At 49.9% G+C, this 14,485-nt stretch overlaps 1 protein-coding gene across 2 annotated transcripts in view; it reads right to left on the reverse strand.

Annotated features, from left to right (window-relative positions):
* The window catches only part of HSPA9 (heat shock protein family A (Hsp70) member 9), a 414,391-nt gene that overhangs the window by 358,644 nt on the left and 41,262 nt on the right, over positions 1-14,485 (reverse strand). The window lies entirely within an intron of this gene.

Consider the following 14,485-nt stretch of genomic DNA (forward strand, 5'->3'; position numbering starts at 1 on the left):
TTTTTTTTTTTTTTCTGTGTGGCTTGGCTCCCTCCCCCCTCCCCCCTGCCCCCCTAGTTTTGAGGGGAGAGGAGGGAAGGGTTTGGTTTTTCCTCTCTCCTGATTTTTTTTCGCCCGACCCCTTCACTGAATTGCACATATTCACAAATGGATACAGGATATAGGCAATAAGAAGAGAAACTTAAGAAATTTAAGGAAATTGAGACACGAGACACAAATTGCACAGGATTAAGAGGAGGATGGAGGAATCTTTTTTTTTTTTTTTTTGGGGGGGGGGGTATTTGGGGATGAGTGGAGGGGGGGGGGGTTTTCTCTCGCCCCCTTGTTTAAATATAAATATAAATATATATACAGTTATTTTTCGTTAAGGAGCTCCAGAAATATGGAGTAGGGGGGGGAAGAAGAAAGGGGAAATTTTTTTTTTTTTTTTTTCTTCCCTTTTCTTTTTCTTCTTTTTTTTATTTTTTTGGTTGATGTGTGTATTATGTAACAGAATCACTATTTCACTATTTCACAGATTCACAGAGTTCACAGATAACACTGGATTTTGTATCTGCTAAAATTTAAAAGTAGATAAAGCAGCCAGGGAAAAAGAGAAATAATGAAAGAGGAGGTTTGGAAATAAGGCAGGCTCATTTAGGTAACTAAGCAGATACCTTAAAAAAAATTTTTTTGAGTGTTTTTGTTTCACAGACTCACAGATTTATAGAAATCACAGATATTACTGGACCGTATCTGTATTTGGACTATATTTGAGCTGTATCTGCTAAGGTTAAATAACGTAGATAAGAAAGATAGGAAATGAGCAGAAGGGTGAAATGTGAAGTAAATTCATATATGCAGACACGTATACACTTTGATATAAATATTTAGCACAATAAGGGGCACGGGGGGAAAGGGGTGTGTGGGGGGTTGGGGGTGGAGGGGGGGAGGAGCACCACGGAGGAATTAGGGGTCTTATCTTCTTTTCGGGCCTCATAGGTGATATGAGGCTGGGAAAGGGGGAATCAAAGGGGGACCGAAATAAATGATTTAGCTCCCCTATTTTTTTTTTTTCTCTCTCTCTCTTCCCCCCCTTTTTCTCTTGGGGTTTTTCCCCCCTCTGTTAGAGATGATGAGGTTATTTCTATAAAGATAGAGGTTTACTGAGTGTGCGTTTAACCTGTTTCCTGGTTCTCTGGTGGGGGGTTGAGATAAGTAAGAGGAATGAGAGAAGCAGTAGAAAAAAAAAAACTAGGAAGGGAAGCATAGAATAACGGAGGGGGGATGAGGAGAAGGGGGGGAAGAGACGTAAGAGAGTAGGAGACAGGGGGATTGAGAGGAGGAGAAGATGGGGAAGTGGGATGGGAAGAAGGTCGGGGGAGGAGTGGAGTGGAGTGGAGTGGGGCTGGATGGAGCTACTTGACCGCTCCGTTATTCCCCCCAGAGTAGGTATACACCCACGGTGACTACTGGAGAAGGATCCAGTCTTGGGTGGTATTTTTCCTTAGGGCTAGAGAAGAGGGATTGGGGTTGATTTAAGGGAGGGAGGGGGGTAGGTTAGGGGTTTTTTTTTTTTTTTTTTTTTTTACTCTCTCTCTCTCTCCTCTCTCTGACTTTCGAGATGGGGACTATAAAAGTAACTTCACTGAATGCTAGAGGACTGAATATTCCAGAAAAACGAAAAATGCTTTTGAAAGACTTAAGGAATTGGGGGACGGATGTGGCCTTTGTACAGGAGACTCATTTCAGGGGAGGGAGCCTGCCATTTCTCCAGAATAGATTTTTTCCATGCGTGTATCACGCAATGAACCAGGAGGCGAAAACAAAGGGAGTATCAATCTTGATTTCAAATCGAGTCGCTTGGACTTTACAAGATAAACGCCTGGACTCTAGTGGCAGGTTCCTTTTCCTGAAAGGTAGCATAGGAGGGGTTAAGGTGACTCTGGCTTCGTTGTATGCACCAAATACGAAACAAGACATATTTATTAAAAAAGCTCTTACAGAATTGGATGAATTTTCAGAGGGTAAATTAATTTTGGGAGGGGATTTCAACATCACGCTGGACCCAGGAATAGATGCATCTTCAGGGACCTCATCGGTGCCAGGGAGTATCAGAAGGGGGATAATAAAGAAACTACACGAGGTACAATTAGTGGATGTATGGAGGATCCTACATGTAGATGAAAAGGACTACACTTTTTTTTCTAATCCACATCAAGTATACACTCGGGTAGATATGTTTCTTATCCCTCATTATCTGATTACCTCAGTAACGGAGACAACTATTGGGAACATAACATGGTCAGACCATGCACCGATTAGCCTAGGCCTCTCCCTCTCGGCTGATGTATTTGCTCAAGATAGAACATGGCGATTAAACGAGAGTTTGTTGCAAAATTCAGAAGTAAGAGAGGATGTCGCTAGGGAGATTGTGGCATACTTTCAGGTCAATGATACGCCAGGGAGTAACCCTAGTATGGTGTGGGAAGCTCATAAAACAGTAATCAGGGGAATTCTGATAAAACATGGATCGTACTTAAAAAAAAAAACGAGAAAAACAGATTGGGGAGATATTAGAGGAAATCCAGGAATTAGAACTTCAACACAAAAAAAAACAATCACCCGAGGTGGGGAGAGAGCTAGGACAATTAAGGAGGCAGATCTCAGAGATCATGCGGTTTAAAGCCAAAGCGATCATACAAAGAGGAAAGAAGGTCAATTATGAGTTAGGCGATAAATGCAGTAAATTATTGGCAGGGAAACTCAAGGAAAAGAGCAGGTCGATATATGTTCCGCAGATTAAAGGGAAAGAGGGACAGCTTATAAAAAAACCTAGAGAGATAGCCCAAACATTTGGGGAATTTTACTCGGGGTTATATAATTTACCATCAGAAGCAGATACAAAGTTGGAGACGGAGGAGTATCTTTCCGCGGCAGGATTAACTAGAGTGCCATCACCGGTTCGGAAGAAATTAGAGAGTCCTATAACTACTGAAGAAGTAGAGGAAAATTTAAAGAAAGTTAAAGTGGGGAAATCTCCAGGTCCCGATGGATTTTCGGTAAGTTATTACAGGGAATTTTCCAGAATACTAAACGAGCAGATGACAAAAATTTTTAATGCAGTGGGGGGGAACGGCGGTTTTTCCCCCAGAGGCACTGTTGGCCCATATTACGGTGATCCCTAAAGAGGGGAAGGATCCGGCAGAGTGTAGTAGTTATAGGCCTATATCACTGTTAAACGCTGATCTAAAACTCTTCTCTAAAATAATAGCGTCTAGACTGCAACCATTGATAGCACATTTAGTGGACATGGACCAGGTGGGTTTTGTGCCTGGGAGGGAAGCAAAAGACAATACGATTAAAATCCTTAATCTGGTGCATTATGTTGGAAAAAAAAAATTCCCTGTGTATTTTTGAACACTGACGCAGAAAAAGCGTTTGACAGAGTGAGTTGGCGTTTTTTGGAGCAAGTGCTGAGACAAGTGGGCTTGGGGGAGCGGATGGTCAGATGGATCATGAGTATGTACACAAGCCCACGTGCCTCAGTAAGGGTTAATGGAGTAATATCACCCCCTTTTGGAATTACGAACGGAACAAGACAGGGATGCCCCCTATCGCCCCTGTTGTTCGCTCTTACATTAGAGCCCCTGTTAAATAGAATTCGACAAAATGCGAATATCCAGGGAATCCAGATGGGAGATCAGGTACATAAAGTAGCTGCATACGCGGACGACCTGCTCTTTTCAGTGACCAACCCTCATGTATCACTCCCCAATCTGGTAAGAGAAATAGAGAAATATGGGAGGATATCGAACCTGAAAATAAATAAAACAAAATCTGAGGCAATGAAGGTGGCAATCCCAGAACCTATAGGCGACATAATAAAACAGAATTTTAAATTTAAATGGGGGAAGGTATTAAAATATTTAGGTACATATATATCATCAGAGATCAAAAATAGATATGCATTGAATTTTCCCCCACTGTACAATGCAATACGAATTCTGCTAGACAAATGGAGAAATGGAATGCATTCGTGGTTCGGGAGAGGAAGTATAGTTAAAATGTGCATTTTGCCTAAGGTTTTGTATTTATTTCAGGCACTGCCAATCTCTATACCAATGACCTTTCTTAGACAGGTGAATACCCTGTTTATGAAATTTATTTGGGCAGGGAAAAAAGCCAGAATTAAAAGAGATCTGTTGAGAATGCCTAAAAGTGTAGGAGGGATGGCAGTCCCAAATATAATAAAATATTATAGAGCAACACATTTGACCAGGTTGGTAGACTGGTGTAGACACGGGGAGTGTAAACGTTGGGTAAGTATAGAGCAATACATAAGTCAGATACCTTTGTGTAGAGCACCTTGGTGCTACGCGGCTCTTCCTAGACAACTTAAGAGACACCCTATAATAGGCCCTACACTGTTAATCTCAGCAAAAGTATGTGGAGATAAGAAATATACACCAAGTAAATCACCACTGTTACCCATAATTGGTAATCCTAATTTTATCCCAGGGATGGAGAAGGATATAGTTGAAAAGTTTAAAGGAAAGAACCTCCGACAGGTCTCGGATTTTTTAAAGCCAGATGCCTGGCCATCGATCGGAGATCTGACGGAGGCTGGAGGTTTATTTGAACTCTCAACGTGGCAGGCGCTTCAAGTAAGTCATTTTGTAAGATCTCTGGGCTCGGTAACTGAATTTCAAAGGCAGCTGACAACAATGGAAATTTATTGTAATGGGGTGGAACCAATATCAAGAGTTTTATCTAAAATGTATGGGTTTTTGAACATGCCACCGGAAGAATTTGTGATGCCGGGAATGCGGAAATGGGAGAGGGACTTGGGGAGAACCTTCACCCCAAGTCAGCATAAACAAATAATTTACCTAGCATTCAATTCTTCGGTATGTTCAAAGACACAAGAAGCTAACTATAAACTCCTTATACAATGGTATTACACCCCAGAAAGATTACATCAATTTGATGAAGAAGCAGATGAAAGGTGCTGGAGGTGTGGTAGAGAACAAGGAACGTTGATTCATATTTTCTGGTCCTGCCAAAAAATCAGACAGTACTGGGAGGGGGTGAGAAGAATTTTACAAAAATTTGAGGAAGAGTTGATCCCAGATGATCCTGCATTTTTTCTGCTACATAGCTCACAGATACCGGTGCAGAAGTACAGGAGGTCGGTAGTGCCTCATATGGTTAATGCAGCAAGGGCAGGAATAACGTTGAGGTGGAGGGATTCGTGCCCCCCCTCTATTGCAGGTTGGCTTAAAAGGATTCAAGAGATTGGTGCAATGGAAGATTTGGTGCATTCAGCGCAGAATAGGAGGACACAGTATGAAGAAGCATGGTCAGGATGGAATGTATTTATAAGATCGGAGGAAGGGAAGAAGTTATTAGAGTAAAGGCAGGGGAGAGGAGAAGGAATTTGAAAGAATGAATCCTACGTCTCGAGAGAGGAGAGAGGGAGGGAGGGGGGGGGGTTTTTTATAGGGGTTTTTTTTTTTTTTTTTTTTTTTTTTTTTGGGGGGGGGGGGGTAGGAGGTTGGTTGTTTGGGGGGTATTAAACAAGAGTGGTAATAGGAACGATGACTGTTAAAGAAAAAACTGAAGGAGAATGTATTGAAGTTGTAATTACATTTTGTCAGTTGTAGTATTTGTGATTATTTGTTGGAAAAAAATATAAATAAAAGATAAGTAAGAAAGAGAAGGGAATACTGGAACCCCCCTCCAGTGGGTAAGTGAATTTACATATCTAGGCATTCGGATTAGTAACACCTCACAGGAATACATAGAGGGGAATGTACGGCCCCTCCTCTCTCATCTCACTGACAAATGCACGACCTGGCGCACCCTCCCACTAACTCCAGTTGGCAGGGTGAACCTGCTTAAAATGGTGTTCCTCCCTAAGTTCCTATATTTCTTCCGCAACACCCCTTCCCACATCCCCAGAACTTTCTTCAGGCGACTGGAGGGGGTGCTGACGTCTTTCATTTGGGCCGGAAGGCCACCCAGAGTTGCAAGACAGATACTGTATCTCCCCCTATCGGGGGGGGGGATTGGCCCTCCCAAATTTTTTGCTGTATTACTGGGCGGCTGTCCTAGTTACAGTGCGCTGGTGGTTCTCCCAGCCCAGACAGAACCCGGCGGTGAGGCTGGAAGCTGCTATACTGGGATCATATGCAGCGTTGTCTAATCTGGTGTACAGGGGTCCCGGCGCCCCCCATCCTCTGACGGCGTCCATGAAGACGACTGTTAGGGTGTGGCGGGCGGCCAGAGCTATTTATGCTAAACCGAATTGTATCTCCCCACACACCCCGCTGTGGGGTAACCCCACCCTGCCTCATCTCTGTGATCTGCCCGAACCCTCACAGTGGGCCAGACGCGGGATCACCACCCTTAGACACGTCATAGCAGATGGTAGGATCAAGCCCTTTCAGGACCTGAGACGACAGTACTCCCTCCCTGGCTCCCTCGAGTTTAAATACTTTCAGCTGAGACATGCGATGAGGGCCCAATTCCCGGACGCACTGACCCTGGAACCTGACTCAATTGAGCGACTGTTGACATCGAGCGCAATGGGGAAGCCCCTTTCCACTCTCTACATGTACCTTACGGTGGCCCACGATGTTAAACTCACCCGGTTAATGGATAAATGGAGGGGGGACATTCCAGCTTTGGGGGAGGACGAATGGGAGGAATGCGTCTCCACATACATCCCATCCATGATAGCAGCTAAGGACAGGTTCCTCCAGCTCAAGTTCCTACATAGGGCCTACTTCACCCCTCATAGAATGGCCAACATATACCCGCATCTTGATCCGAACTGTCCCAGGTGTGGGGTCGAGGTGGGGACATTCTGGCACATGGTGTGGGACTGCCCGAAGCTTCGGCCGTATTGGGCGGGGGTAGCAGAGAGGCTTAGCGACATAGGAGGGACCAGAGTGCCGTTGGACCCCTTGGTGCTCCTTCTGAGTCATTTGGGTGAGGTCGAGGGAGACAGGTACACTAAGCTATGTATCACGTTCTCACTGTTCTATGCTAGGAGGGAGATATTGCTACGGTGGAAGTCGGTAGGACCTCCCACCCTTGGATCCTGGAGGAAGGCGGTGGACTCGGCTTTGCCCCTTTACAAACTTACGTATGAGAGTAGGCAGTGCCCTGCTAAGTACGATAAGGTCTGGTCGGCCTGGGTGGATGCGCCGGGATGGGGGGCCGGGGGGGTGGGGGACTAAGATGGATTCCCCCCCCGCCCGGATTGGGGGCCTTTGCCCCCCCTTCTCTCTCGGGGCGCTGCCCACTTTGATCGGCTGCTGGGGTCCTCACACGGTCTGGGGGTAATCTAGGGACTTGGTGCGGGGGCGACGGTCTTCTGCCCGTGTGTACTCCAAGGAATACTCCGGTTGGTCTGCGACTGGTGGCTTACGGTCGGGGGGGACTGGGGAGGGAGGGCTATGGACTAGCATCTCGTTGCTTATTATACTTGTATTATTTTCCCTTTTTCCTCTCTGGATTGCCTTTGTTTATGATCTGCAAATGCTGAAATCACTTGCTTCTGACTGTCATTGTTTCTATGCAAATCTGATTGTTGAATAATGCATATCTTGTAATGCTGTTTTGTTAATAAAAACCTCTTTCTGTTAAAAAAAAGAAAGAGAAGGGAGGAGGGGGGGGGAGAAAGAAAGAGAAGGGAGGAGGGGGGGGGGGAGAAAGAAAGAGAAGGGAGGAGGGGGGGGGGGGAGAAAGAAAGAGAAGGGAGGAGGGGGGGGGGAGAAAGAAAGAGAAGGGAGGAGGGGGGGGGGGAGAAAGAAAGAGAAGGGAGGAGGGGGGGGGGGGAGAAAGAAAGAGAAGGGAGGAGGGGGGGGGGGAGAAAGAAAGAGAAGGGAGGAGGGGGGGGGGGGAGAAAGAAAGAGAAGGGAGGAGGGGGGGGGGGGAGAAAGAAAGAGAAGGGAGGAGGGGGGGGGAGAAAGAAAGAGAAGGGAGGAGGGGGGGGGAGAGAAAGAAAGAGAAGGGAGGAGGGGGGGGGGGAGAAAGAAAGAGAAGGGAGGAGGGGGGGGGAGAAAGAAAGAAGGGAGGAGGGGGGGGGGGGAGAAAGAAAGAGAAGGGAGGAGGGGGGGGGGAGAAAGAAAGGGAAGGGAGGAGGGGGGAGAGAAAGAGAAGGGAGGAGGGGGGAAAGAAAGAGAAGGGAGGAGGGGGGAAAGAAGGAGGAGGGGGGAAGAAGAGGAAGAAGAAGGGAGGAGGGGGGGGGAGAGAAAGAGAAGGGAGGAGGGGGGGAGAGAAAGAGAAGGGAGGAGGGGGGGAGAGAAAGAGAAGGGAGGAGGGGGGGAGAGAAAGAGAAGGGAGGAGGGGGGGAGAGAAAGAGAAGGGAGGAGGGGGGGAGAGAAAGAGAAGGGAGGAGGGGGGGAGAGAAAGAGAAGGGAGGAGGGGGGGAGAGAAAGAGAAGGGAGGAGGGGGGAAAGAAAGAGAAGGGAAAGAAAGAAGGGAGGAGGGGGGGAGAGAAAGAGAAGGGAGGAGGGGGGAAAAGAAAGAGAGGGAAAGAAAGAAGGGAGGAGGGGGGAAAGAAAGAGAGGGAAAGAAAGAAGGGAGGAGGGGGGAAAAGAAAGAGAGGGAAAGAAAGAAGGGAGGAGGGGGGGGGAGAGAAAGAGAAGGGAGGAGGGGGGGGAGAAAGAAAGAGAAGGGAGGAGGGGGGGGGAGAAAGAAAGAGAAGGGAGGAGGGGGGAGAGAAAGAGAAGGGAGGAGGGGGGAGAGAAAGAGAAGGGAGGAGGGGGGAAAGAAAGAGAAGGGAGGAGGGGGGAAAGAAAGAGAAGGGAGGAGGGGGGAAAAGAAAGAGGGAAAGAAAGAAGGGAGGAGGGGGGGGGGGGGAGAGAAAGAGAAGGGAGGAGGGGGGGAGAGAAAGAGAAGGGAGGAGGGGGGGAGAGAAAGAGAAGGGAGGAGGGGGGGAGAGAAAGAGAAGGGAGGAGGGGGGGAGAGAAAGAGAAGGGAGGAGGGGGGGAGAGAAAGAGAAGGGAGGAGGGGGGAAAGAAAGAGAAGGGAGGAGGGGGGGAAAGAAAGAGAGGGAAAGAAAGAAAGAAGGGAGGAGGGGGGGGAGAGAAAGAGAAGGGAGGAGGGGGGGAAAGAAAGGGAAGGGAGGAGGGGTGGGAGAAGAGAAGGAGAGGAAAGAAAGAGAAGGGAGGAGGGGGGGGGAGAAAGAAAGAGAAGGGAGGAGGGGGGGGGAGAAAGAAAGAGAAGGGAGGAGGGGGGGGGAGAAAGAAAGAGAAGGGAGGAGGGGGGGGGAGAAAGAAAGAGAAGGGAGGAGGGGGGGGGAGAAAGAAAGAGAAGGGAGGAGGGGGGGAAAGAAAGAGAGGGAAAGAAAGAAGGGAGGAGGGGGGGAGAGAAAGAGAAGGGAGGAGGGGGGAAAAGAAAGAGAGGGAAAGAAAGAAGGGAGGAGGGGGGAAAAGAAAGAGAGGGAAAGAAAGAAGGGAGGAGGGGGGAAAAGAAAGAGAGGGAAAGAAAGAAGGGAGGAGGGGGGGGGAGAGAAAGAGAAGGGAGGAGGGGGGGGGGGGAGAAAGAAAGAGAAGGGAGGAGGGGGGGGGAGAAAGAAAGAGAAGGGGGGGGGGGGGGGAGAAAGAAAGAGAAGGGAGGAGGAGAAAGAAAGAAGGGAGGAGGTGGGGGGGAGAAAGAAGGGAGGAGGGGGGGGGAAGAAGAAAGAGAAGGGAGGGGGGGGGAAAAGAAAGAGAGGGAAAGAAAGAAGGGAGGAGGGGGGAAAAGAAAGAGAGGGAAAGAAAGAAGGGAGGAGGGGGGAAAAGAAAGAGAGGGAAAGAAAGAAGGGAGGAGGGGGGGGAGAGAAAGAGAAGGGAGGAGGGGGGGGGGGGAGAAAGAAAGAGAAGGGAGGAGGGGGGAAAGAAAGAGAAGGGAAAGAAAGAAGGGAGGAGGGGGGGAGAGAAAGAGAAGGGAGGAGGGGGGAAAAGAAAGAGAGGGAAAGAAAGAAGGGAGGAGGGGGGAAAAGAAAGAGAGGGAAAGAAAGAAGGGAGGAGGGGGGGGGGGAGAGAAAGAGAAGGGAGGAGGGGGGGAGAAAGAAAGAGAAGGGAGGAGGGGGGGGGGAGAAAGAAAGAGAAGGGAGGAGGGGGGGAGAAAGAAAGAGAAGGGAGGAGGGGGGGGGAGAAAGAAAGAGAAGGGAGGAGGGGGGGGAGAGAAAGAAAGAGAAGGGAGGAGGGGGGGGGAGAGAAAGAGAAGGGAGGAGGGGGGGGAGAAAGAAAGAGAAGGGAGGAGCGGGGGGAGAAAGAAAGAGAAGGGAGGAGGGGGGGGGGAGAAAGAAAGAGAAGGGAGGAGGGGGGGGGAGAAAGAAAGAGAAGGGAGGAGGGGGGGGGAGAAAGAAAGAGAAGGGAGGAGGGGGGGGGAGAAAGAAAGAGAAGGGAGGAGGGGGGGGAGAAAGAAAGAGAAGGGAGGAGGGGGGGGAGAAAGAAAGAGAAGGGGGGGGGGGGGGGGAGAGAAAGAGAAGGGAGGAGGGGGGGGAGAAAGAAAGAGAAGGGAGGAGGGGGGGGGAGAAAGAAAGAGAAGGGAGGAGGGGGGGAGAGAAAGAGAAGGGAGGAGGGGGGGGGGGGAGAAAGAAAGAGAAGGGAGGAGGGGGGGGAGAGAAAGAGAAGGGAGGAGGGGGGGGAGAGAAAGAGAAGGGAGGAGGGGGGGGGGAGAAAGAAAGAGAAGGGAGGAGGGGGGGGGAGAAAGAAAGAGAAGGGAGGAGGGGGGGGGAGAAAGAAAGAGAAGGGAGGAGGGGGGGGGGGGAGAAAGAAAGAGAAGGGAGGAGGGGGGGGAGAAAGAAAGAGAAGGGAGGAGGGGGGGGAAGAAAGAGAAGGGAGGAGGGGGGGGGAGAAAGAAAGAGAAGGGAGGAGGGGGGGGAGAAAGAAAGAGAAGGGAGGAGGGGGGGGGGAGAAAGAAAGAGAAGGGAGGAGGGGGGGGAGAAAGAAAGAGAAGGGAGGAGGGGGGGGAAGAAAGAGAAGGGAGGAGGGGGGGGAAAGAAAGAGAAGGGAGGAGGGGGGGGAAAGAAAGAGAAGGGAGGAGGGGGGGAAAGAAAGAGAAGGGAGGAGGGGGGGAAAGAAAGAGAAGGGAGGAGGGGGGAGAAAGAAAGAGAAGGGAGGAGGGGGGGAAAGAAAGAGAAGGGAGGAGGGGGGGAAAGAAAGAGAAGGGAGGAGGGGGGGAAAGAAAGAGAAGGGAGGAGGGGGGGAAAGAAAGAGAAGGGAGGAGGGGGGGAGAGAAAGAAAGATAAGGGAGGAGGGGGGGAAAGAAAGAAAGAGAAGGGAGGAGGGGGGGGAGAAAGAAAGAGAAGGGAGGAGGGGGGGAGAAAGAAAGAGAAGGGAGGAGGAGGGGAAAGAAAGAGAGGGAAAGAAATAAAGAAGGGAGGAGGGGGGAGAGAAAGAGAAGGGAGGAGGGGGGGAAAGAAAGGGAAGGGAGGAGGGGTGGGAGAAAGAGAAGGGAGAAGGAAAGAAAGAGAAGGGAGGAGGGGGGGGGGAAAGAAAGAGAAGGGAGGAGGGGGGGAGAAAGAAAGAGAAGGGAGGAGGGGGGGGGGGGAAAGAAAGAGAAGGGAGGAGGGGGGGGAGAAAGAAAGAGAAGGGAGGAGGGGTGGGGGAAAGAAAGAGAAGGGAGGAGGGGGGGGAGAAAGAAAGAGAAGGGAGGAGGGGGGGGAGAAAGAAAGAGAAGGGAGGAGGGGGGGGAGAAAGAAAGAGAAGGGAGGAGGGGGGGAGAAAGAAAAAAGGGAGGAGGAGAGAAAAAGGGAGGAGGGGGGGGAGAGAAAGAGAAGGGAGGAGGGGGGGAAGAAAGAGAGGGGAGGGGGGGGGGGGGGAGAAAGAAAAAGGAGGGGGGGGGGGAGAAAGAAAGAGAAGGGAGGAGGGGGGGAGAAAGAAAAAAGGGAGGAGGGGGGGGGGAGAAAGAAAGAGAAGGGAGGAGGGGGGGGGGGAGAGAAAGAAAGAGAAGGGAGGGGGGGGGGAGAGAAAGAAAGAGAAGGGAGGAGGGGGGGAGAGAAAGAAAGAGAAGGGAGGAGGGGGGGGGGGGGAAAGAAAGAGAAGGGGGGGGGGGGGGGGGGGGAAAGAAAAGGGAGGAGGGGGGGAGAGAAAGAAAGAGAAGGGAGGAGGGGGGGAGAGAAAGAAAAAGAAAGAGAAGGGAGGGGGGGGGAGGAAAGGAAAAGAAAGAGAAGGGAGGAGGGAGGGGGAAAAAGAAAGAGAAGGGAGGAGGGGGGGAGGAAAGGAAAAGAAAGAGAAGGGAGGAGGGGGGGAGGAAAGGAAAAGAAAGAGAAGGGAGGAGGGGGGGAGGAAAGGAAAAGAAAGAGAAGGGAGGAGGGGGGGAGGAAAGGAAAAGAAAGAGAAGGGGGGGAGGAAAGGAAAAGAAAGAGAAGGGGGGGGAGGAAAGGAAAAGAAAGAGAAGGGGGGGAGGAAAGGAAAAGAAAGAGAAGGGAGGAGGGGGGGAGGAAAGGAAAAGAAAGAGAAGGGAGGAGGGGGGGAGGAAAGGAAAAGAAAGAGAAGGGAGGAGGGGGGGAGGAAAGGAAAAGAAAGAGAAGGGAGGAGGGGGGGGGGGAAAGGAAAAGAAAGAGAAGGGGGGGGAGGGAAGGAAAAGAAAGAGAAGGGAGGAGGGGGGGAGGGAAGGAAAAGAAAGAGAAGGGAGGAGGGGGGGAGGAAAGGAAAAGAAAGAGAAGGGAGGAGGGGGGGAGGAAAGGAAAAGAAAGAGAAGGGAGGAGGGGGGGGGGGAAGAAAAAGGAAGGGGGGGGAGGGAGGGAGGGAAAGAAAGAAAAGAAGGAAGGAAGGGGGGGAGGGAGGGAAAAAGAAAAGAAAGAAAGAAGAAAAGAAAGAAAAAGAAAAGAAAGAAAGAGAAAGAAAAGAAAGAAAAAGAAAAGAAAGAAAGAAAAAGAAAAGAAAGAAAAAGAAAAAGGAAGGGGGGGGGGGGAGGGAAAGAAAAAGGGGGCGAGGGAAAGAAAAAGAAGGGAGGAGGGGGAGGGAGAGAAAGAAAAAGAAGGGAGGAGGGAAAGAGAAGGGAGGGGGGGGGGGGGAGGAGAGAAAGAAGGGGGGGGGGAGAAAAAGGGAGGGGGGGGGGAAGGGATGGGGAGGGGGAAGAAAAGGGAAAAAAAAGGAATCGGGGAAAAAGAGAGAGGCAGCACAGGCAGGACAGCGCTGGAGTGCAAGAGGACTCAGGGGCAAGTATTTAGGGATGGGGGGTGGTAAAGGTTTTGGAAGGTTTATTAATTTAAAGCAGAGAATGCAGAATGGTGCGTCATTTTTAGAATTCGTGGGGGGGGGGGCAGATCCCAAGTCTATTCAGAGGACATTAAAAAAAAAAAAAAAAAAAAAAAAAAAAAGAAAGACCCCCCCCCCCCCCCCCACCTGATTTAGAGCCCCAAGACTACCGACAACCTGTATGACTGAATACACATCGCATTCGGACCAAACACACACAGGACCCTTTTTTGGCACCAGCATCAGATCGCATGGGTGTTCACACCTATATGATCCGATTCATGTCCGAACTTTCAGTTCACAGTGCGATATGCAAGCTGAAATAGGAGTGTCGTTAACATTGTATGACACTCCCCAGCAGTTTGCATATGGCAGTGTGAACTGCCATGCAAGTTGGGTGCGATTTGGAAACCCACAGTGGATTCAATGGGTTCCCGAATCACACCAGTGTGAACCGAGCCTTGGTGGGAGCAGTCAGGTGACATTTGTAGGCTTTGAGGCTGGGTTCACACTGGTGCAATTCAGGAACCCTGCAAATCTACTGGGGGTTTCCACATTGCACCCGACTCGCACGGCAGTTCACACTGCCATATTTGAACTGCTGAGGAGTGTCATACAATGTTGACACCCCCCATTTCAGCTCACACATCGCACTGCGAACTGACAGTTAAGACATGAACACCTATGCGATTCTGGTGCGGACCAGAAAAAGGGTTCTGTGCTTGTTTGGTCCAAATGCGGTGCGATATCAGCCATACTATCTGTATGGCTGAAATTGCACTGAACGGACATCGCATGCGATTTGCACTGCAGTGTGGTGCGAATCACATGCGATCTCGCACAGCGCACTAATGTGAACCGGCCCTAAGCTCATTCTATACTTGAACCCAGTAAAGCTGAAAGGGAGAAATCCACCCCTCCCCCACATAACACATCCTGGTAATGTAGAGGAATGTTGCATCTGAACAGGTGACCTCAGACACACCACACTGCAACATCATAAGATCACTCAAGCTTCTACTCTGCCCAGCTCTGACTAAATACATCTTCCCCTAATCACTTGTCTATGTATATTCTGCTGGCCGTTTACTGCAGAATACATTTACTCGTCACCCTGATCTTTGGATCACACCCCATAATGAGAAACTTCCAGTCAAAAACACAGGAAAGGCAGCCAATCCTGGGAGAGCTGGAGGGGAGGGGGATGTGAATTGTTAACTTTTTTACACAGGATGTGCCTCGGTCTCAGGCTAGTGCATGAGATATGCAAATAACCCGTCACTCCAAGCATGGTGGCGGAA

The sequence above is a fragment of the Rana temporaria genome, chromosome 3 (genome assembly GCF_905171775.1).
Source record: "Rana temporaria chromosome 3, aRanTem1.1, whole genome shotgun sequence".
NCBI lineage: Eukaryota > Metazoa > Chordata > Amphibia > Anura > Ranidae > Rana > Rana temporaria.